Source organism: Cupressus sempervirens, chromosome 4 (genome assembly GCF_028749045.1).
Source record: "Cupressus sempervirens isolate cs-2001-9-10 chromosome 4, ASM2874904v1, whole genome shotgun sequence".
Lineage (NCBI taxonomy): Eukaryota > Viridiplantae > Streptophyta > Pinopsida > Cupressales > Cupressaceae > Cupressus > Cupressus sempervirens.
The window spans coordinates 364,909,012-364,934,927 of NC_143121.1; the positions used below are offsets into that span (position 1 = coordinate 364,909,012).

Below are 25,916 nucleotides of genomic sequence, written 5' to 3' on the forward strand. Positions count from 1 at the left end.
GATAAAAAGAGAATCCCATTCATATTCATTTCACTCGCAACTTTGATTACGAGCTATAAGGCGAACAATATTTCCTCCGATTCATTCTCCATTAGGATCCTCTATGTTAGGCTCATCAAACTAAAGCTGTCTAGAAGTGGAAGCCTTAGCAGTGTGATCATTAGGTAGCTTGTCTTCACCCCAAAGGATGGAGGTAGAAGGGATTAAATCATCTTCTGGAATAGTAGTAGCTATAGGTTGAATCTAATTCTTTGAATCATTAGCTGTAGGGAGTTCTTCATCATAAACAGGAAGACTGTCATCAACCCCATAACCCAATCTAGTTGTCTTTACTTCTGTGACCATTGGTATGACTCATGGGTTCAGCAAGAGCGCGTTTATTATCATTCAAAGGTCCATGTCCTGGGTAACCCATCTTTGTGAGAAACTAATAGCCTTTTTCATACTTCTTGGGAGAAATGGGTGTAGTAAGTACAACCTCATCAACGAGGTTGTCTTCTCTATATATCCAATCCCTAATAGCTTGCTCTTATTTTTCATCTTCTAACGGGACCGAGGATTGGACAATGTGCCACAAATATTCATAGCTGAGGATGAGAGCTTCATGTGTTCAGACAGTTTCCCATGAGAGTGTGGAGAAATTGGCAATGTAGCAATAGAATATAAGGTATATTCTCCTACACCAATGCTCATCTTTTTTAGCTTTTGCTCATAGTCAGCGAGTGAGGATCTAATTTCATTAGCAATTCTGTTATTTGGAACTAGGGACTCAACAACAATAAGCGTGTTTATTAACATAGTATTATCCTCAAGAATCAAGACTTTAGTACCATTGAAGGGGAACTTAATGCATCGATGGAAAGTTGATGGAACGGCTTGCATGTTGTGTATCCAAGCTTTACCTAACAAAATGTTGTATGCAAGTGGGATGTCAAGAACTTGTAATACCACATCTTTTTCCACAGGACCGACTCGAATAGGAAGCACAATGATAACGTTAGAGTGTTCAACTTCATCATAAGCTTTGATTGTATTCTTGCATCTTTCGTCAATGGACAATTCAAAAGGACCCAATTGTTGAACAACATTAAAAGAGAATATTTAACCTTGCACCATTGTCTATCAACACTCGTCTGACTTGGGTACGATAGATGTGGACTTTAATGTGCCATGCAAGGTTATGGAGGTGGCTAAGCACTTTATCATCTTCTTCTGCAAATGTTAGGTAATGTGGAGTAGAAATGTGATTAACCATAGCTTGGAACTTATCTGCATCAATGTTGGTGGGAACACTGGCCACGCGTAAAGCCTTTTCTAGGATCTCCTTGTGCAAAGGAGATAACTCTAGCAACTCGAAAATAGAAATTTGAGAGGGAGTATGTTGCAATTGGTCCACAAGATCATAAGTAGACTTAGCATTCGAGGAGGACCCCACTTGTTTAGCATTAGCTTGTTTGGGATTATCAACAACCTTAAGGATAACTTTGGATTGATCCCTAGTAACAATGTTTAGCGTTTCACCATAGGAGGAATTGGAATCCGCAACCCTAAGTGAAACCATAGGTCTATTGTCATCGAAGTGTTGCAAAGATTCTAGAGTTCTCAAGATCACTTTAGGCCTTTCATCATCCATATCATAGTTAGGTTTCTCATTAATTTTAGGCTTTATCATTTAGACGCTTTCTTCACCAACGGGTTCAAGCACATGTATAACATTGTCAGCGTTTGTGTATGTGTAGTTTGTTTTTGCGCCAATGTTTTTCTTGTTTGCGTTGGATGTCTCTCCTTGTTCATACTTTGGAAGAGGTGTTTGAAAACTTTGTGATCCGAGTTCTTAACCAACCCATCGAGGCTAACCTTTTATTCATCAATGAGATCTTGTCTGATGTCACTAAGCTTAAGATAATTATCAGTATTATGACCCTTGTTCCTATGATAGTTGCAAAAGTGATCATCCCTCCACCATGAAGGTTTAACTGCGGGGTCATAGGATTGAGTTGTCTAGTAAAGCAGTGATCTTATTATCAAATGTCTTTAAGATCACATCAAATGAATTAGCCAATGGAGTGAAGTTACGCTTAGACTTAGGAGGACGAGTAAACTTAGGTTTGTCATAAGCTTGAGTTTTGCTTGAATCATTTGTTTTTGTAACCTCTTGTTGTTTTGTAGCTAAGATAGCATTCGCTAAGTTGAAAGCAAGCTCCTTGGTCTTAGGTGCATCAACCCCATTGTTAACAACAAACTTATTCTTATTCCAAGGTTTCCCTTTGTCCTTACCATTTGCCATTTTTATCCTTGTTTAGGACTATTCACCTTTCTTGATAGCAACATCCTTAATATGATACACACTCTCAATCATGTCATTGAATGTGAGAAACACTTGTTTCCTAAGATCATAATGTAGCTCGGGTATAAGAGTGCTAATGAAGATATCAATTTTTTCATTTTTCGGGGATTTGTCGAGGATACCTAGAGCATAATCTTCTCCATCTTTGCAAATACGTGACAAAAGGTTCCCCTTGTTTTTGTTTAATGTTTCATAAGTTAAGCATAGTTATGGGGTGTTGTATGTTGTATGAGTAATGTTGAAAAAATCATTTTGCAAGCTCATCAAAAGACCTAAGAGGAGGAGAGATTTTTGTGAACCACTCCATGGCTTGTCCATTCAAGCTTCTTGGAAATAGCCTCATGAGGTACGTGTCTTCATGCATAAAGTCCATGCTAAGTGCGTAAAATTGTCTAACATGGTCGTGTGGATCCCCATTGTTATCATACTTGTCATATTTAGGAACTTCCACCTCCCTTGGAAAAGGCATCATATAAAGACTTTTGTCAAAAGGTAGCGTACATATGGTTTCAATAAATGAAGTTTGAGGTTTCTCCTTTTCCATCTTCATGCATGCAAACTCATTTCATAACTCTTGGACTTCTTTCTTCAAGCTCTCACTTTCTATGGGTTCTCTCTTTCGGATTATCCTTTGGATATTGAAGTCATCGGGTAATTTCCAACCTCTAAAAGTCATGTATTGAAAATATTGATCTAGATTTTGTTCCAAGGCCTTAAGCATAGGTCTTTGATAGTAATCATCTTGTTGAAATTTGATGTGCTCTTCACTAGTCATATTGTTGTCTACTTCACTCTCATGATGTGAAGGTTGTCCTTGATAGGAGCGTCTAGGTGGTGATACATATCCCTCAATATGTGATCTTGGGGTTCTTGGATGGGTATTGTTGCCAAAGTTAGCATAGATTGCAAAAGGATTGCTATAAGTGGCATTAGTAGTATGATTTTCAAAAGTTATTGTGTGACGACCTTCAAAACTATAAGCATTAAAAGCATGAGCATTGTTTTCATCATAGATATGGGCAGTCACTTTAGAAGTTATGTGTCTCACTTGTTCAAGTCTTTCTTGTTCTAACCTTTCTTGTTCATCTTGGTAAGCTCTCTTTCCCTTCTCAATTTTTTCTCTCCTGTAAGGAAAGTAGCTATCTAAGCGATGACTTCTCTCTTCCAGATTCATGGTAAAAGACACGTCATTTTCAGCTCTAGGAGTATCAAGCGGGTTATTAAAAGAACTACCAAAATGGCTAAGTGGATCATACCAAGTGGCGGACTTATCTTCCTCAACCTTGTCAAAAATAGGTTCACCTTCAAACGGTTGCTTACGTGAATGTCTAGTAGGATAAGGTAATTTCTCAAAGCTAAAAGAAGTACGACTACCTTCACCAAATTGAACCCTAGTTGAAATCGACATGTAATAGCTTAGTCTTTAGCTTGATGAGATAACACAAAGCGTTTGGAGTTCAAACTTAGAAAATCAAGATGTTCACTTGTCAAGAGAGGGGTAGCAATGAGAGATAGCTTGTCAAAAGTGTCCAAGCAGCTTATGACACTAGTGACTCAAGCCAGGAGCTAGGCAAGAAGCCCAAATAGAAAAATAGATGGAGTAAGCAGAAATGACAAGTGAACAATCTCTTAAATCAAGTGTGTATCCAAAGAGCTAAGGTGATCTTTATCAACCTAGAGTGCAGCCAAACATGTAGATTTCAGCCTAGGAACGCATTATGACCAAGTATGGACTACCTCTAAATTAGCTAGAACGCAGGCAATGTCAAATTTGAGCAAACAACAAGTTCAGGCGACAGAGTGCAAGAACCAGTGCGATAGAAGTTAAGCAACAAGTTTTGTACAATAGTTTGTAGTATAGTTGGACGAAAATTTATAGCAGTATGATAGTTTTCAGGAAGTAGAATGATAAAATGCAAAACAACTGTATGACAAAATTTGTATGATAGTATGACACTTTGCGAGTCTAGAAGTATTGTATGATACTTCTCAGATAGGTAATATGATAAAAGTTCAACAAAGACAACGTTTGTGATTTCTTGCTTAAGGGACCTATGTTTTGACTCAATTTTCCACTTGTTCAAGCAATGTAACAGCTGTAGTAGAGTGTATTTCAGTTTGTAACAGCAATTTAGTATTTATGAAAGCAATTGTGGCACAAACACATGTCTTGAAGAAAAAAAGGGACAAAACAACCTTGCCAATACAAACACTTAGGAGATTTTAAAGAAAAATCCCTATGAAAACTACCATCATGTGTATGTTCAATTGATTTCCACGGGTCTAGTTCATTCGAAAACACTCCAAACAATATCTACGTAAAGGTCACGGTTTATTACTCAATACCTTGGGCCACAACTTGATGCCCCCTCGCCTCACACAAAGTGGTTGCCCACAATAGATATTGGCTTTGTCGTGGAAGTTCTATTAACATAACCAAAGGGACACATATGGCGAGTCAAATCTTGGGGTGATCCGGGTAGTCCACTAGGATCGATCCTTGCACCAAGATATTGAGTGACTAAAAGGGTGGCCTGTCATATGCCCATTTTAAGATACAATTTTAATAATAATTAGATAATGCAATGTTATTAAATAAATAATGATAATAAAGTTATATTAAAACTAATATTAAAATATAAAACTAGGAAATAATAATTATTTAATCTATATTATCAATGAAATAATATTTAGTATGATATTTTATATAATTAAAAAATAATAAAATTTCGGTGAGTAAATAAAGAAATTAAATATAAGAGACATTATTGTAGAAAGTATGTTAACTTTCTAAATAAAATTTAATAACAAATAATAATAAACACAAATAAGTAAGTAAATAAATAATATAACATAGAATAATACATGAATTAACTAAATCTAATGAAAAGTCAAGAGATGTTTAAAAAATAGACATGACTCCTTAAAATTAAGATATAAAGGGGGGAAAAGTTTATTTTAGAGGGGAGGGGAAAGAGGAGAAGATAGGAGTTCAAAAAGGAAAAACGGAAACGGAAAGTAATATGAAGAAAATAAGGAATTGACTTTTTGAAAAGGTATCAATGATATTGAAAGGACCTGAACCTTCGAAAGGGTGATAATTATGAATAGTTGTGACTCTTTGAAAATATTGTGATTATAAAGTATTGGGACTTTTCCAAAGGATTTTACTTATGAAGTGTTGTGACTTTTTGAAAAGATTATAACTTTGAAGTGTAGTGACTTTTCAAAGGATTTGTATTATGAAAGGTTGTGACTCTTGGAAACGAATAAGGCAAGAAAGGTATGTTTTTGGATTATATTTGTTTAATTATGTTTATGAACTTATTTATATTAATAAATCATACTTGTGGATAATATTGTGTTAGCTCATGGGGTTAACACCATGGATATTAAATGAGACTCGAAGCATAGAGCATGTGAGATATTAAGATCTCCATTGTTCGCTATGGCTGAGAATCATTGTGCCAGAATATTCTGATGATGTCAACATATGCATATGTGATTGACCTTGGATAGAGGATGCCCGTCCAAGAAGAATCTTAAGGGCTGCACTACCAGGAAGACGATGAGGTAGCTATGAGCTAGGAAGCCCGATTTGGAGACGTCCTTAAAATTGGGGTTAATATAGAGGGTAGAATAATAGAGTTAGTTTTTTAATTGTGATTCTAACAATTATTTTGCAGGTATTACTTGTCCCAAACTAACCCTAATAGTGGGGATATTACATGGCCTCTAAATCCTAAAGTGTTTATTAAGGGTTTAGTTTGCAACACCCCCCTTGTTCTCGATTCGGGATTTAATAATGGACCTCACGGCCACAAGGGTACCTTAAGCATACCCACCTAGTGATTTCCTCATGGTCCCATAGTCTTGCAAGTAATCTCACCAAGTGAAGTCAAGTGTTACACCCCCCAAGGCTTTCGCCTTTGTCAAGAGGTTTGTGATTATAGTGGGTTAGATTAGCCGAGTTTTGCTTGTTTCCACTTCAAGTTGTCCTATTGGTATCTTTCCACCAATAGCAAGGCCTCTAAAGGTATGAATCTCATTAGGAGATTAACAACATGGATCCACACCAAGAGGTCAAGATTTTTGATTCACCTAAAAGGTGAAGAACATAGTCTCCTACTCCCTAATGTTTCCCCCAAACATGTCAAGCAAGTTAATTAAAATCACCAAAGAGTGGAGTATCCCACTCACATTCTTGATTCAATGATGGGTCAAGATTTCTGATTCACGTAAAAGGTGAAGAGCATACTCTCCTAACAACAAAGAACCACTACTAATGGGTTTTATGTGCCTAAGAAAAGGAAACAAATAGTATATGCTGCACATAAAAATGAAATAGAAGACACAATTTCTTTTTTTCTTAGGCAGCCTACAACAATGTTAGTAGCCCTTTTTGATTTAGCAATGTCCTTAGTAAGCAAGCAAGCAATAAGCCATTACAAAACTGATTAGCAAAAACTGAAAATAACCACGCAAGACCACTTGTTAGGAGCTGTTAGAAAACTAGAGAACCGAAATGCAAATGCTTGGAAATGCAAAATGCAAACTAGAACCCGAAATGAGCAACTGAAATAGACTGGACAATAGTTTTGGCTGCAACAGTATCGTACAGTATTTCCTAGTATGTATAGGCGATACTTCTACCTAATACGATACTCTGTATCAAACAATACGAAACTTTGTAGAACTGCAATACAATATAGTGCAGAATATCAGTATGATAGTTTAATTGGCTCTGTATCATATTGCTTTACAAGATGTATCGTACAATCACTGGTAACATATTGTATGATAATTTAGTCTGTAAAAGTAAAATCCGAACCAGCAAGCTGAAAAAGTGACGAAAATGCAAGAAATAGAGCTAGACAAGGCTGTCTAGCCGCACGGTGGGTGCCAAAAATGTATGTAAAAAATGTGGACGTATTTCTATAAACCTTTATTCTCAAGAATACCCATGATGAAGAGCATCTCAAGAGGTGGCTTATAGCTTCCTATCTATGACATGCAAGAGCTGTGAAATAGTGGCTCTAAAATGAACCCAGCTATGCAACCCTTGCAAGGTGCACCATAGAATGAAAGATTCAAATGAAGATGCAAACTAAATGAGATTCAAACTACTCTAGAATGAGAGATGCAATATAAGGAAAGCAAAGCTTAATCTACTTGCAAGAAAGTAAAGATCTAAGCTACAATGCAAGAGCTGTGCTATGATGAAGACTATGCTATGATAAGATGCAAGATGCTTCAACAATGCAAGAATGCCAAGGGTGTGATGAGTGGTCCAAGTGCTCGAAAAGCCATATGAAAACCTGCAGCATAATGTTAGTACAAAAGCATAAGGTTGGAAAATGAGGAGAGAGCCCTCCCTTTTAAAGATAAATGGACGGTTGAGATTAAGAGGCAAATCAAGGGTGGAGAATGCATCTTGAGTGATCCATGTGCACAAGAATCTTAGCTAAGCAAGATCAACGGTTGACTTTAAGAGGCAAAAGAGGTGCGAAGGAGAAAAAAGTTATTTTGAAAATAGAAGATTCCTCTCACATAGAAAATCATGCATTCAAGTGTAGACAAAAATGCCTTTTCCTCTTATTTTTAAAATAGGAATAATGCTTTTCATGTGCACACTTAGAATAAGTGGGATTTGGGGATTTTATTTAAGTAAAAGGGAGCAAGTTCTTTCAATTAAATAAAGACTTAGGATAAGGTGGTCAAACCATAGGTTATAATTGAATTAAATTTTTGAGGAGTTGATCAAAGATAAGCAATGGATAAGTTATGCAAAAATGCTAGAAAGGGGATTCATAGTCTAGATGACCATTTTTGGGTGATTGTAGTTATTAGGTAGAATCTATTTTATAGCTGCGACATAACTCAACACTTCTCAGCAAGAGAGAGATCCTTAGAGAGCCATCTAAGGACAAGTGCATTTTGCTGCAATAAGAGAGAATGTCAACAGTAAGTTTCATCATAGATGAAATAAAATTATAATCTCAATATAATAATATTCACTGTGGATTCTTCTAGCTTATAACAATATAACAAAGTAGCTTATAACAAGAGTCATGAAATCACACTTCTAACCTCCATCATGCCTACTAGTAGAGGATGGGTCAAAGTATCTCACCTTGAACTTCTCTCAGAAAGAAGAAGTCATTAACAAGGGATTGCACCTTGAACTTCTCATATAGAAGAATTCATTAACAAGGGATTGCACCCCAAACTTCTCTTATAAAGAAGAACTCATAAACAATATGCATAGTCATTGAAGCTTAGATTCTCTCTCAACAAAAGAATCATTTTACGCTATACCAAGCTCATCTCAGAAGTAGCAAAACTTCACTCTTGAAAGTGATTTGGTAAGAATGTCCACAGACTGCTCCTTTATAGAAATATACTTAAGCTTAATGGCTTTTCTTTGGAGCATGTTCCTTAAGTAATGATATTTGATTTCCACATGTTTTGACCTCTCATGAGACATTAGATTCACATAAAGCTTCACACAACTTCAATTATCACACATGATTTATGTAGGTCCCAAAGGCTGTCCAAATAAATTTGTAAGTAATTACTGAAGGCAGGTAACTTCTTTTGCAACCATACACACTGCAATGTATTCTACTTCAGTTGTACTTTGAGCCATGGTTCAAAATCTCATCTCTGCCACTTATTGGCAAGGCAAAAAAGCTTTTCTCAGCAAATATCGAAGATAGATCTGTAACTTCTCGGGAAAATATCGGGAATTTAAAAAATGACTTAAATTTAATTTAAATGCATTTTTTTGCAAAATTCAATAAGGAGATGCATTTAACGAGTTAGTAAATGCGTAAACAAACCAAAAAAGCTGATCTTGATATTATATAAATGCAATACATAACAAAATCTCATCCTCATGTGGAATATCGATGGTTGACAACAATAATTAAAGACTCTGAAGTCTGAAGCAAACTAAAAATAGCAAATTGTCATTGTAAAAAGATAAACAAATATACATGTCAAGTACAATATAAAATTAGTCTATGTCTTCTTCTTACCTTAGCAGTCCATTGTGGCTGTGGTTGTAGTTGTGTCTTAATATCCATCCTAGATGTAGTTGGTGTTGGCGCTAGCAATGACTGCTCTTCTATATCCTCACTTGTAGTGCCCTAAGTGTCCTCACTCTCACTGCCCTCCTCCTGAATGTCATCCAATCTTGGTGCAAAACCACCCTCTTTTGAATGGCTATTTTCTTCAAAAATCTTTTTGAATCCACTTCAAATCCACTTGCAATAAATCTACAAGGCTTCCAATGACTATTTCTCTCCACCAAACCCTTCTCCTCTCCTCCAAAGGCCGCAAATTTTAAAATGAGCTACTAAATGGTATCTCATTGGGCTGCTCGTGAGATTTTTTCAACTTCTCGGGAGAAGTATGCCACTTCTCGGCGATATATCGCCAACTTCTTGGCTGAGATTTTGGCACAAAAAACTTGTATTTTCTTGCCACTCCAAACTTCTCGCGAGAAGTTGATTTATCGGCCACTTATCAACGCTATTTTGAACTATGCTTTGAGCCACACACAACTGCTTTCTGCTGCACCAAGAAACCATGACTGAGCCAAGACTGAAACAATACCCTAAAGTGCTCTTCCTATCAGGTACACACCCTACCCAATATGAACCAAAGAAACCTTGTAAGTTCAACTCAACACGTGAGGAATATTTTAATCCATATCCTATAATAACATGAACATATCTCAAGATATGTTTGGCTGCCACCAGATGAATTTGTTTTGGTTCACACATAAACTAACTTAATGTATTTATTGGGTTTTATGTTAACCAAGTATATTAAGGATCCAATTAGCTCCTTGTATATTGTAGGGTCAACTAAATCAGAAACGACTACATCCTTATGTAATGTTTTCATATTTGCTTCCATAGGAGTTGATGGAGCCCAAAATTATAGTCTCCATTTTCGATCTTGAAGAATGAACAAATATGAATCCGGAGTATGTTTATATGCAGGGCTCGTTGGACAGAGATGGTTTAATGGCAAAATATTATTGATTTCATATATCCTTGCAGTGAATGTCTACTTAACATACTTGGGCTTAATCGTTGAGCAATATACGTGTCCATCAATGATAAAAGGCTGGTGGGAATTGTTATCAAGATGAATTATGTATATAGTTCCAGAATATATCAACTAAAGGCTAATAATCATCAGGTCTGTGCAAGGTATTCAGATGTAAATACAATTTTGTTGCTGCCTAATCCACACCAGAGTAAATCATTGATTCCAGAATTAGAGTCTCATTGAATTTGATAATTCTTAGAAGAGGGTTATCGATACACAACATGATGGAATCAAAGTATTTTGGAAAATATAACTAACAAGATTTCGAAGGCATGTTGTATTTCAAATGTGCCATCTATATAAATCTGCAAAATATTAAAGCATCATCGCAAAGGTGAAGGCCCCATAGCAATCACGGCATGAAAGGAAGAATAATATATGTTCCACATATACATATATATCAACAGGAGTTTAACACAACAAAGTAGAACTAATACTATCATAATATGATATAGAACACATTTTTTTGAAATTCATACACAGTAACAACATTTTTTCAAGTCTGGAGATATTCACGGAAAAGGAGGGAGCTTGTGCACCGTGAACCAATTGAGGAAGCTAGTTATCAAATGAAGATCGAAGTGGAGGTCACCCAAATCACCTTAAATTTGTGGTCAGGCATGCAAGAGGAGGATGAAAATAATAAGTGCAACCTTGTCATAATGTTGACCCATCATCCATTCATTGCTTGATATTTGCCAATACCTTAAATAAGGAGCGATATTTGGAAATAATGGATAGCCGCCTGAACATGGAATTTATATGTCAATTGCCAATCATTTGCATAAATTTTATCTAATGTTATTATGCATTCGTTGCAGGATGTGCTTGCTGGTGGAAAGCTTGCATGGATTTAGAGAATAGAAGACCTAGGTAGTATTTATATTTTATATTGATCCTAATTATTTCCGAGGGCACAAGGAAATAAAATTGTCAAATTATTGATTATCTTATGTAAAAGTTATATTAAAGTTTTTTATTCAATAATTTGTTATGAAGAGGTGTAATGCTTCAAAAGCAACCGACACCCTTCTAAAATCTATAAATAAGGATATACAATTCCAAAATTTTATATACTCAACATATTATGCATTTGATGTATTATATTCTTTCATTGGTAAAGAAATGATTTTTTGAACTAAGCCTGTGGATTGTGGATTATTGAATAAATTATTATGCGATTCTAGAGTCAAACTGGATTGGATGGATCATCCCTAAGGAGTGTCTCCATTGCAATTTTATTTTTGACATGATCACTAAGAAATATTTATTTTATTTGCATGAAGCTTTAGAGTTAAAATATTATATAGTTTTGTCCTTTATAATTATTATTTTAATTTTATAAATAATTTATATGGTAATTAAGTGGATAGGATCAATTATAGCATTTTAAAATCGAACATCATAGATATTGAGAAATATTTAATTATTTCCGAATCTATGTCTAGTTTGTCTCCTTACCATAGGAGTTAAAATACATTCTAGACTATTTTAGATATTTGATCTGTCGCATCTTGATTACTAAATTGTTTATAATTGATGTGCGTAGAATTTTATAAAGTTGCATGTTTTAAACTTATAATACTGACTCTATCGCTCTTCAGCACCCGTCTTTATATTTTTCATAATTCGCAATCCATACGCAGGCAATTATTTCACATCTTTCCTTTGAAGAATTAATATATTCATTTGTTGCAATCATCTATAATAATTACTTTTATTTAAAAACAATCATATATTCAGTTGCAAGTTTAAAGGTTTTTTACTTAGTTACCGATTCGGGATACGAATCCGATTCGGGCACGTGAATCGGATCCGTGGATTCGTGATTTTTTTTTTCCCGATTAGGATTCGTGAATATATATATATATATATATATATATTACTGATCTTGCCCAAGCCCCAACTAGTAACAGATATATATATATATATATATTTGTTTGTTTCTCTCATTTATTAGTATATATAATGCATAAAAAGGTCATTTTAGCACTAGAAAGCAAAAAAATATATTTAAAAAAGTCATATTAAATAACTTAGACTCACTTAAACCTGTCGATCCTTGAGGATTCACACTGGATCCTTGAGGATTCGTGCCTGGATTCGTGCAGATCCGGGCAGGATCCTTGTTTTACACAGTGGATTCGTCAGGATTCTTGGGCCACGAATCCTGACGAATCCACTGTGTAAAACAAGGATCCTGCCCGGATCTGCACGAATCCAGGCACGAATCCGGATCCGGATCGGACTCGAATCCGGATCCGGCCTCTAGGGCACGAATCCGGTAACTAAGGTTTTTTATAATTGTTGCCATTAGGAAAGCTTTCGTTGCATTCACATTCTAATTGATCTGCTATAAGGATCTTGGGTTTGTGTTTTGTTTAGGATCAGGTACACTTGCCTTGGTTTTGCAGAGCCAGAAGTGCAAGGAACTCGGACCACACAGTTCAGTTCCGTCAAGTTGGCCATAACCAGTTGGATATCCCAGCATTGAGTTGGCAAGACTTGTAGGATTTCAATCTGCGGTTTTGGAAACCAACAGGAGTAATCATAGATTTACACTCTAACGTTCCAAATCTTTTCAAAATATCTATTGTATATTTACCTTGACTTAAAATAATTTCATTTGATCTTTGCTACACCTCAAGTCTAAGGAAATAATGCAATAAGAAAAAGTCTTTCATTTGAAATTCTAAAGTTCTTTCTTGCACTTAACAATGAAATCATCATCACCAGTAATGAACAAGCCATCATGGTAAAGTACAAAAATCAACACTTTGTCATCATCTACCTTGAAATATAGATTTTGATCTGCATCATTCTTATTAAACCCAAGCGTAGAAGATAGTGATTAATTCTTTCATACCAAGCATGAGGGGCTTGCTGAAGTCCATATAAGGCCTTTTTTAGTTTACACACATGAGACTCCTTGTCGTGAATGACAAAGCCTTCTGGCTGGTCAACGTAAACATCCTCTTCAAATACTCCATTAAAAAAGGTTGGTTTTACATTAATTTGATGAAGTTTCCACCCTTTACTACTGCAATAGCAATGATTGTTTTAATGGAAGTGTAACGAGCTACAGCCTCAAAGGTTTCTTTATAGTCCATGACATCCTTTTGTGAAAAACCTCTAGAAAAAATCCACCTTTCTATTTTTCTATACTTCCATCATCAACATGTTTAATCTTAAACAACCACTTAGAAGAAACTACTGATATACCTTTAGGCCTTGGAACTATATCCTTTACATCATTTTAATGATTGACTGATACTCTTCCATCATGGAATCTTTCCCTGCTTGCTGATTAAAAGCTTCTTCAACATTGGAAGGTTCAGATGCAATAATATGGCTCATTAATGCTACATAACCGAAAAACTTATGTGGTCTTTTACTTTCTCTGAAGGTGCCATGTGGTGCTGCATATTGTTCAACTTCTTCCATAATGTTTTTGGCTCATAAAGGTCTTTTATTGTTTGTTGAAGTAGAACTTGGACCTGCTGCAGTATCAATAGGATCAACAAGATCAGCTGAATCATCCACATCAACATTCGCCCTCTGAATTTCAGGACATGGAATTAGATCAGCCATTATTGAATCTTGAGGACGCTCAAAACCTTCCTCATCATTTTCAATATACTCATTAGATTTCTTGCAAGTTGTATCTTCATCAAAAGTAACATCCCTGCTAATTTCAATTAGTCTTTGACCTAGAATATAAATCCCAAAAGTCTTTGAAGAATCACTGTAGCCGACAAAGATACCTTTTTTTCCTGAAGGTTCTAATTTTGAATTTTTCTCTCCCAAAATATGAATATAAATTGGGCACCCAAAATTTCTGAAATAAGTAATATCTGGTTTGATACTTGTAAAAACTTCTTCAGTGTTCATGTTGTCAAGAAACTGATGAGGACTATGGTTTTGAATATGAACAGCTGCATTGCATGCCTCATCCGATAGAAAAGTTTGAATGCTTTGATCATGAATCATTGTCTTTGTTGCCTCAATAATTGTTTTATTCTTTCTTTCAGCTACATTATTTTGTTGGAGATTATAGGGAACACAAACTCCCTCTTCATCACAACACCAAGACAGTAATCGTGAAATATACCAAAGACATTCTCCTCCATTATCGAACCTTAAAATCTTAAATCCTTTTGTTAGATGAGTTTTCAACAAGTGCCTAGAATTCTTTAGAATGAGACAACATCTCATCAGACTCTTTTGAATTAAGAAAATATATCCAACACTTAACATGAATAATCATCTTTAAATTACATGAATAATCATCTTTAAATCTAACATAATACCAAAAACCACTGAGAGAAGCAACAAAAATTGGACCACATAAATCTGAATGTATTAAATCTAGAATATCTTTATCTCTACTTTCACTACTATGAAAAGTGCTCTTGATATTCTTACCTAGAGTGTAACAAACGATTTTTCATAACAAAATAAGACGTTCGATAAAGAGTTTTCCCCAACAAATTCTTAATCAAATAACTGAATTCCTTTTCATGAGACATTAACTGCTTTTAACTACCAATGATTAGCTGAAATACTTATAATAACGATTAACTGAAATAACTGTATCAATGATCAATTGTAATATTTGGAATAACGATTAACTAAAAATAACTGTAACAATAATCAACAGAAATAACTATAATAACGATTAATTGAAATAACTGTATCAATGATGAACTGTAATAATTGGAATAACGATTAACTTTCCTTTCCTACATACAAGTAAAGTAAATGCTTAATATGAAAAGAAGAAAAACATAGAAGTAATATTCGGTGAGTCTTTAGTTGGTTGTGCAAACTTCGGCTTTCGGTAAGAGAAGAAGCATTGACTTATGCTTAACCTCCCAACCTCGGACCATACTTATCCCCACACAATCTATTGAATTAGAAAGACCCTCCCTACCTTGGGATTGGGCTTGGGATAGTTTTAGTCCAGCCACCTAAGCATTCCGGTGTTTAGAATGTCCGCACAGTTATGGATGAACATGTGTAAATAACTGGCACCACTAACATCAAGTGATCATAGATGACAAACATGCCTTTAAACGACCTTGGCCAAGGTTTTCTGATGGGTTCATTGACCTGATCACCACGAAGAACAACAATATGGACAAGCATGACCTATTAAATAAAATTATTTAGATTTATTGTATCATATTTGACTTTACTTCCATGTCATTGCAGATTCCATCTCACCTCTTCACTTTTTCCATGGCTACATAGCCGGTGAGTCTAGGTGCTCGGAATCTTAGAGCAATCGGCTTTGTCCGTTGATTCTCAACTGATTCATGAATATTATATGTTTCCAGCTTTTCACAATCTATGATTTGAAAGAATATGTTCTTTAAGACTTGTAGAAAATAAATATCATTTGATTTTGATTTCCAGTGGCAAAAATAAATCATGATTCCATGTCATGGATACTTTACTATTATTTATTGTAAATAACTCTCTGATGATACTTAAGTGTGATGAATATAAATTACAGCTTACTACTATGGTAATCAAAATGCAATAACAATTGTTAATGAAATTATAACAATATTTGGAATTTGATTAATCACATGACCTTGTATAATCTAGAAATGTCTAGAGTCTTGCTAGACGCTAATGTATCAGCTCTTCTTCTAATTGCTTTCCAGGCGAAACCACAGTGTGAAATACAATCACGACTTCAGCAAAGAATAACATAAGGCGGACTGTAACCCAAGATTGGCATTGTTATAAAATGCAAAGGTATCGAATGGTAGAAAAAGAAATCGAGAATGAGAGGAAAGTCGGGTGCTTGAAGAAAAAAGATGTCTTTTGCCTCTCTCAACTTCTTAATAAAAAGAGATATTATGTCTCTTTAGCTTCCAAGAAGCTGTAACATAAAAGAAATGTCTTGGCTCTTGGACGCCAAATAAATATGCCAAGTGTTTCAATCGATTTCAAATGAGAAAAATAATCAAAGATGGAAAAAGATTTGAAGGTTATAAATCGAAAAATAATTATGGATTATATCTATCTACATGCATGTAGATATAATTATGAGGTGACATCATACAATTATAAAAAAAAAAATAATATTATGGTGTCACTTTATTCTTATATCTGTGTATGTACATAGGTATTTATTATAATTATGTGGTGGAAAGATCAATCAAAATCCTTTGAGGTACGTATTATATTTTAATTAAATTATTATTTTGTTTAAAATGTTTACTTAATAGCTCATGCAGGTTCTTCAATTGTATCTTGAAGTTCAAGTCGCTAGGTCCTTACCAAGACAATTTAAGGTCATACCTGTCAACTTGATGATTGGACTAAGCTAGTATCCCATTCCGTTGATCCCGTTTAACAATGTTTCCCCCCTTCATCTTCTCCTGCAATCACCCGTGCAATACTTCCACGATAATAACAAGTTCCATAATAATTTTCATATTAACATTTAAAAGAATTTAATTATTAACCATAATTCCAAAATCAAGCAATTGCTATACATCACTTGGCAAATAATGGATAACGACCATCATCATTAAATAGTTAATACAACGGATATAAATAACTACCTACTTCACATGATTATGAAAGAAAAATCTGTTTAGTCTAACGGCTATGAAGAGCGCATTCTTAGCAAATCCCTTCATGGTTTTGGTTCAGCTCCAAGAGACCAACTATAACCTTCTCCATAGAGGTCAGGGTCCTGAAATTTAGATGCCCACACCTCTTGTGCCAAAGTTCATTTGAGTCTGAAGTATTAAGTGCAAGAGCACGCAGAGGATGAGATGAAAGCTTGTAGAGATTATCACGGCAGACTCCAATTTGACTAGCTGATTGAATACTGCAGTTCCTTTTCCATGCCAACACTTTGCCATCAACAAATGCAACATGATATCCTTTGTCTTCTAATGCTGTTATGGAATCAGATTCCTCTTTATGCTAGGTACAAATTATACATCACTCAGATGAAGAGGAATTCCAGAATCTAGTTTAATAAAGTAGAACCGGTACCCTTGTAAATGTAGATTAATTTTATTTTGGATTATAGTAATGGATGTCTTTTCAATTTCAGAGCTGGATAAATCCTAACCTATGAATTCTTATTTGCAGAATTCAATTAGAAAATATATATTTCGATCTTATGTCAACTGTTAATGTGATGCACATTTAATATATATGCTTTGCAACAACAAGGTGTATCTCTCGCAGTTCACACATAAACTGGCTCAAAGCATTCACTACATAACAAATATCCTGTCTAGCCTTAACTAGGTACATCAGTGATCCAATTATCTGTTTATAAAGAGTAGGATCTGCAAATCTAGATTTCGTTGCTGCCTCTTTCAACTTATGTAAGTTGGTTTCCATGGGTTTAGACATCAATTTAACATTCCAAATCCCTTCAGAAGATCAATAGTATATTTTTTTTGATTTATAAGAATACCATTAGATTTTTGCCAGACTTCCAATCTGAAAAAGTAGTGTAAAATGCCCAAGTCCTTCATGTCGAATCCTTCTTACATTGGACAATAAGGTGATCTTCCCTTGTAATTAGCAGGTCATCAACATATAGGATTATTATTAATTAACATATCACCTTTAATAACTTTAAAATAATGATTTGGGTCTACATCATTCTTTGTAAACCCTAGTCCCATAAGATAGTCGTCGATTCTTCCATACTAGATTTGGGGAGTCTGTTTAAACCTATATAGGGATTTCTTCAATTTGCATACATGTGAGGCTACATTATGAATCACAAAACCTTCATGTTGTTCTAGATAGAGTTCTGATAGACTTCTTCAATAGTCCCATTTAAAAATGTAGTCCTCACATTCATTTGGTGGATCTTCCAACATTTAGCTATTGCAATAGCTATGATTGCTCTAACAGAACTATATCGAGCAACATGTGCAAATGTCTCTTCATAATCAATACCTTCCTTTTGTGAGAACCCTCTGGCAACAAGATGTGCTTTGTGCTTTTCTCTATAGCCATCTGCAACATGTTTGATTTTGAAGAGTCATATGGAAGAGATAACATATTTCTCTTTATGTCTAGGTACTATAGCCCATATATTATTTGTCAAAATGGATTGATACTCTTTCAAAGCATCTTTTCATACTTGATGCTTGAGATCTTTTGTTACACTAGTAGGTTTTGAGTTAATGATTTCGCTCATTAAGGCAACATAACCTGAGAATTTGTTGGGCCTCTTACTTTCTTTGAAAGTTCATTTGGGTGCTGCATAGTTTTCAGCTTTGTCAATCATCCTTCTAGCCCAAAGTTGTCTCTTTTTGTTGTTATTATTTGGACTCTCTTCTTGAGACCCCTTCTGCATCTTAGGAGCAGTTTGTTTTTCATTTGTGATGTCTTTTGGATACTCCCTTTGAAACTCAGGAGTAGGATCCTCCTCCATATTTTTTAGGTGAATCCTGAATTTCTATCTCATTTCTGAATTTCTATCTCTTTACCCTCTTGAAGGCAATGGCTTCTTCAAAAATGACATCTCTACTTAGTTCTGTTTATCTCTGTCTAGGTATGTATATCCTTTAGGCTTTTGATGTTTCACTATAGCCCACAAAAATTTGTTTCCTTCTAGAAGATTCTAGTTTTGACCTCTTCTTTTTAGGCACAAGGATGTAAACAAGGCAGCCAAATATTCTTAAGTGACTTATGTCAAGTTTTAACTAATAAAAACTTCTTAGGAGTTTTGTTTTCCAGGTGTGAGGGGGGGCATCTATTTTGAATGTAGATGGCTGTCCTAGAAGCTTTTTGTTACATCCCAAATTTTGGTTAAATTTTAAATGTTCCTTTATAGCTATTGAGGCTTCATGTGAAGTTGAGTGATTGGTTAAATTAGTTATTTGTCATGGTTTTGAAGTCTTGGTTATTCGTTATGTTTTGATGGGAAAATGGAATATTGGTCTATTGTTATGACGATATATGAATTAGAAATGGATGACTAATATGGTCATATGTTATGATAATTTCGACTTCATAAAATGATGAGCAATATGTTGCTACCATGATAAATTTTCAATTGCAAGAACGTGGTGAGGGGGGGTGGGGGAGCATTGCCAGAGAAGGAATTGGGCACAACCCCCCCACCTATCATTGGGCAAATAGGTATGAGTCCTAAATCGCCATGGCTAGGGGTAAATAGCTAGGCAAGCAAGAGTATACTATGGACGACCATGAGCTAACCCAGTCAATATGTGTATTACAAAAGAAAAAATCACCAAGCGTTAATTAAAACTAAGAACTAATGTGCTACCTTAAAAATTGAATTGATCTCAGAGTTTCTTGTGATATTTGTCATGCCTCCATATAACAGTACAATGATATTTACATACACTTGCATATGTATATACACATATATGTATGTATGTGTAGATTCGAACGAGACGTACACATACGCCCACTTAAAATCTGACGTATACACTAGATACGTTTGTTAGAATATCACTCATATATATACACACATGTATACATGCATACACAAGTATAGGTAGGTATAGTATGATATTTTTATATTAAGACATTTAATATGAAATTATTTTTCCAACCTTGGCAATGGTTTTATTTTATCATGAGCAGCCATATTCTTTATTCTTTCATCGGGCCCTTATATCTTTCTTTCGGTGGCCAATTTAAATCTTATAATATTGCCAGATATGTAGCCAATGGCTCTTTGTTTGTAACTCCTTGCCACCTTTTACCTTCTCGCTCATAACCGAACATGCAACCGAATGAGACAAAGATTTTAATTTGAGAGATTGTTCATATTGAGAACATTCGAAACATCATACTGATATCAAAATTTCATACTGCTTGCATTTTAACATGTATTGTTTTCACAATCTCATCTTGCTTGTGATTCCTTCATATTACCTCATAGTCGCATATAGTTGCTATTTCATTTGCCTTGATTATTGAACCGGACATCATCGCTGTGTGATCAATTCACTATGAAATCTTTTGTAGATATCTTGCCATATTGTTTTAGGCATTCTTGTTGAGATTACAAGCACAAAAGTGTTCTGAGTCATGTTAAAGGTTGCACCAAATATTTCTTTGCTCATACAACCCTGGTTTTACGTCTACAAGCTACTGCTTAGAGTCTGATTGAGCATTTAAGGAAGCGTTACTAGTGCCAAGTCATGCAATACTTCAGCTTATCCTTTGTTCTTTACAATTGATGTAAGAAGCTTGTAAACCTTACCCTAGAATTAAGAAGGCAACTTTATCATAAATAGAGCCTTGCTTTGAAATGAACTATTTAATTTAATTTTTGTCTAATATTTGTAGGTACGTTTAAGATCGAGCAAAGCTATGGCAACCTATCATAACATCTCCTTTCAGAATTGTTGGTTAACTTGGAATAAGATCCAAACAGTGCAAGTGTATACATGAGTATGTGCTATATACCCTCTAAGATAAGAGACAACGCTCTTATAAAGACCTAGGAATGAATAACATGTATCATGAATTTATTGTTTAGTCCAGATTGGGCAAAATGTAATTGGCTTTGATTATACAATACTTAGACAGTCACCCCAAGAATTCATCAAGGAAAACTAGCAAGGTTGAGATGAAGGGAGTGTACTAATAACTATTGAACCATGGGTTATCCTTGCAAGATAAGAGAAGGAAAAATTAGTAACAAATATGCAAATAATAGAAGTGTTTTAAATTGAGTCAGCTCATGGTAGTCCATTGTACAGGTCTTCTTGTCAATTCGAGCGGGTGGTTAACACACTCTAACACCAGGATGCTCAATGATTGGACAGTGGTATCCCAAGCGTAATCCAAGGGTAGGGAGGGCCTTTTTGAATAGAGATTGTGCGGGGATACTTAAGGGTTCGCCGTTGGGAGGTTAAGCCCTTGGGAATGCTTCTCCTCTCCACTAGATGGCAAGACTTGCACAAGACAGAGATATGATCTGCATCCAAGTTATCTACTTTTAACAGGTATTTTATTTTTATGTTATTCAAGTTTAGTTAAATACGAATTTATCATGTGACGGTTACAAATATTTTCTTCAGTATTGATCAGTTGAACTTAATAGAAAAATACCCATCTTTCCATTAAGTAATTGTTAGTTACGATGACAATTATATTCATCATATTTGTTGATTGAATACTCCTTCAATCGTTAGTTAAGATATTTCAGTTAAACTGATTATAACCATTAATCTCTTTCATATAAACATGTAGATGAGCTGTATAACTGCCTTCCCATGTTCATGACTTTGGAAATGTAACCATGTTCAATGATATGCTAGTTATTAGTAAAGGCTGGAAAATTGGGATATTACATATGGTATCAAAGCTCTGGGTTTGACACTGAACCTTGGGCCCAACATTGTTGCAGGTAAGCTGAAAATATAATGTTGAATGAGAAAGGATGAGTATTCACTTTGCATAATTGAATATTTTATAATGTAGGCTGGAAATCCCACCAGAGATCATCCAGGATAGCCAAGAAGGGCTTAGATGAGTGGTGTAGTCCATATGAACTGGACAGATAAATAAACCTGCAAAAATCAAAAAGATAAATCAGAAATATGAAAAATAACATAATTGGAATATAGTCTGTTTGTCAAGTCAAGCGGTGGGTGATCAGGCACATAGTGTACTTTGGAAATCCCTGGTCAGGGTCGGTTAAGTGGGATGGTTGTTGCTGTGATTACTAGAGGTCAGGTTGTTAGCAGTTGGTAGATAGGTTGATGGAAGGTATCCATAGCCTAGTTGGCTGTTTGGAAGACACTAATACCAGGATGCTCAGGTGGTAGGACCAAATGGTGCACGTGCCTTGTTCTAGGTATGAAGGGTCATTCTCAGTATAGAATGAGTGAGGATTACACTAGGTCCAGGTGCCTAGACTTGCACTATACAAACCGGTTTCTACTTCTCTTGATGCGGTGTGGTCTCAACCTTGCTAGTAACTAGTTGTTTCTTTCAGTTGCATGCTTATCTCAGTTTCAGCACTATCCATTATGCAATTACATTCCTGTTCATATGAAATGGTAGTTATGATTTTGTTATTGATTTTTGGACTTCATGCCACATCCCAAATTTTGACCTAATTTTAATCTATTGATAGCTGTTAGATTGAACGGATTTTTTCTTTCATAATCATGTGAAGTAGGTAGTTATTTATACCCATTGTATTGATTGTTTAATGAAGATGGTCGTTATCCATTATTTGTCATGTGATGTTTAGCAGTTGCTTGCATTTGGAATCATGGTTAATTAAATTCTTTTAAATGTTAATATGAAAATTATGATGGAACTTGTTATTATTGTGGAAATGTTGCATGGGTGATTGCAGGAGAAGATGAAGGGGGGAAGCGTTGCTAAATGAGATCAACGGAATGGGATACTAGCTTAGTCCAATCATCAGGATGACAGGTATGACCTTAAATTGCCTTGGTAAGGACCTAGCGACTTGAACTTTAGGATACAATTGAAGGACCCGCATGAACTATTAAGCAAACATTTTAAAACATAAAATAATTTAATTAAAATATAATACGTACCTCAAAGGATTTTGATTGATCTTTCCATCACATAATTATAATAAATACCTATGTACATACACATAGATATAAGAATAAAATGACACTATGATATTATTATTTCTTTTATAATAGTATGATGTCACCCCATAATTATATCTACGTGCATGTAGATAGATATAAACCATGATTATTTTCAATTTATAACCTTCAAATCTTTTTCCATCTTTTTTATTTCTTTTTCTTACTTGAAACCGATTGTAACACTCGACATTTTTATTTGGCATTCAAGAGCCAAGATATTCCTTTTATGTTACAGCTTCTTAGAAGCCAAGGAGACACATTACCTTTTTTATTTAAGAAGTCGAGAGAGAGGTGGAGGAGACATATTATTTACCAAGCATCCGACTTCTATATTTACCAAGCATCCGACTTCTATATTTTCCAAGCATCCGACTTCCATCTACCACCCGATATCTCTGCAATACCATCTGATATATCTTTATGTCTATTGCCAATCTCTTTTCTGCCTTGTATAAATCTTCCTGCTGAAAACATGACATATTTTGTACTGGTTTTTGGCGTCTAAAGATCATGTCAAGGAAGAGTCGAATCATAGCGTCCAACAAGACATCATCTTTCCTTCCATATTATATCAGGTTATGTGGTAAACCGAAACCCAAGTATTGCTATACGTTTTCTTTATTAGTTGATACTGCATTTTAATTATACAACAGTAAGCTATAGTTTACAACATGATGCAAATCATTTTACTTAACATCATAGGATTGACCTTCTCTAAGTTAGTTTGTTTATGGAAAATAAAAACCAAGAAACCATGTTATGAAATCATGATATATTTATGCCACTGGAATCAGTATCAAATGATATTTTCTACAAGTCTTGAAGAACACATTTTTCAAATCACAGATTGTGATAAGTTGGAAATATATAACATTCATGAATCAACAGACAAAGCTGATTGCTCTAAGATCTGAGCGCCTAGGACTCACCAGCTGTATAGCCATGAAAAAGGCGAAGAGGTGAGATGGAATTTGCATTGAAATACAAATAAAATTAAGATGTGAGACAATAACATTCAAAATAATTTCACTTAATAGCTCATGCTTGTCCATTTTATTGTTTCCCTGTTGTCAAGTTGAGCGGTGGTGATCAAGTCATTGAACCTATCAGAAAACCTTGGCCAAGGTCGTTTAAAGGCATGTTTGCGATCTATGATCACTTGATGTCAGTGGTGCCAGTTGTTCAGACATGTCCGTCCATAACTGTGTGGACATCCTAAACACTGGAATGCTTAGGTGGCTGGACTAAAACTATCCCAAGCCCAATCCCGGGGTAGGGAGGGCCTTTGTAATTCAATCAAAGTAACAAGAATTGAAATCGGATCGAAATCGGCAAGGCCGAATCAAATCGTGAATCAGCCATGAATCGGAATCGAATCGGCCATGAATCGGAATCGAATCGGCCATGAATCGGAAAATTTAAAAAACCCTTGAAATTTAGTAACTTATTTCATAAACCCTTTATCGCTGATTTGATTCACCGATTCACAAAAAATCGTTTGGCTTGAATCGAATCGCCGAATCGCGTGAATCGCATGAATCGCCATGATTCTTGGAACTATGAATTCAATAGATTGTGTGGGGATAAGTATGGTTTGAGGTTGGGTGGTTAAGCTTAAGTCAATGCTTCTCTTACCGAAAGCTGAGGCTTGCACACAACCAACTAAAGACTCATCGGATATTACTTGTATGTTCTTCTTTTCATGTTAAGCATTTACTTGTATGTAGGAAGAGTTAGTTAATCATTGATACAGTTATTTCAGTTAATTGTTGTTGTAGTTATTTCTGATGATCAATGTTACAATTATTTCAGTTAATTGTTATTGTAGTTATTTTTGCTGATCAATGTTACAGTTATTTCAATTAGTCATTATTATAGTTATTTCTGATGATCAATGTTACAATTATTTCAATTAATCATTATTATGGTTATTTTTGTTAATCATTATTTAAAATTATTTCGATTGATCGTTGAAAGCATTTAATGTCCCATGAAAAGGAATTCAGGTATTAGTTGAGGAAAATGCTCTATCGATCATTCTATTTTGTTATGAAAAACCATTTGTTACACTTGAATTGCAATTATGAACCATTATCTCGAAGTGGCTAGAGATAAATATATGTCATTGGTTATGTGATGTAAACTGATGATTAATTAGTGAGAAGGCCATACCTCACATTTTGTCCTCCTGTATGGAGTAAGCACACTTGAATAGATGAAACCACCAATGCTTATTTATGATAGGACGTAACTTTTGTTTGACTTAAGTTTTTCCTTGAAACATTGTGGTGACAAAATGGGCATGAGAGAAAGTGGATTCCTTAATCTTTATAAGTGATTGGCGAGCATACCTGGATGACCTACTTACTCGACAAGAACCCTATGTTAGATGACACATATGACTAACCTATTTCAGATACTTGTGATTTTTCAGCTTAAAAGGTGATGTTTTTCAATATGGAACTTGATTGAATGGTAAAGGAGTGGATTATGGAGAACTTGCCAATATTTTTTTACTTGCATCTAAATATTTGAATTATGTCCCAATTGCTATAAAATGATCAAACTAAATTAGTATGCACATAGGTGCATAGATTGGAAATGCAACGTATTAAATAAACAAGTTATATGATATAAATTGATGCTATTAAACATTTTATGGACCTTCATGGGAAGATGGAATTTGTGGAAACACATCTCTATGAACTTTGTTTTTGATATGAGACATTTCATGAAACCTATTTTATCCAAAGCATATTATTATGAGCTTGATTATGGATAAGGAAGAGGAACCAACCACCATATGGTTGGGATTTCTAGGTAGG

The 25,916-nt window shown here is 34.9% G+C and overlaps 1 pseudogene across 7 annotated transcripts in view; it reads left to right on the forward strand.

The window, feature by feature from the left end:
• Positions 1 to 25,916, forward strand: part of LOC149561571 (pentatricopeptide repeat-containing protein At2g03880, mitochondrial pseudogene) — a 102,232-nt pseudogene that overhangs the window by 61,320 nt on the left and 14,996 nt on the right. For 2 of the 7 annotated variants that reach the window (XR_016363834.1, XR_016363830.1), the window contains exon 2: positions 22,821 to 22,900. The exons of the other annotated variants lie outside the window; for them this stretch is intronic. The product of XR_016363834.1 is annotated as a pentatricopeptide repeat-containing protein At2g03880, mitochondrial pseudogene, transcript variant X7 (transcript). The remainder of the gene's footprint in view (positions 1 to 22,820; positions 22,901 to 25,916) is intronic. 7 annotated transcript variants of the gene reach the window in all.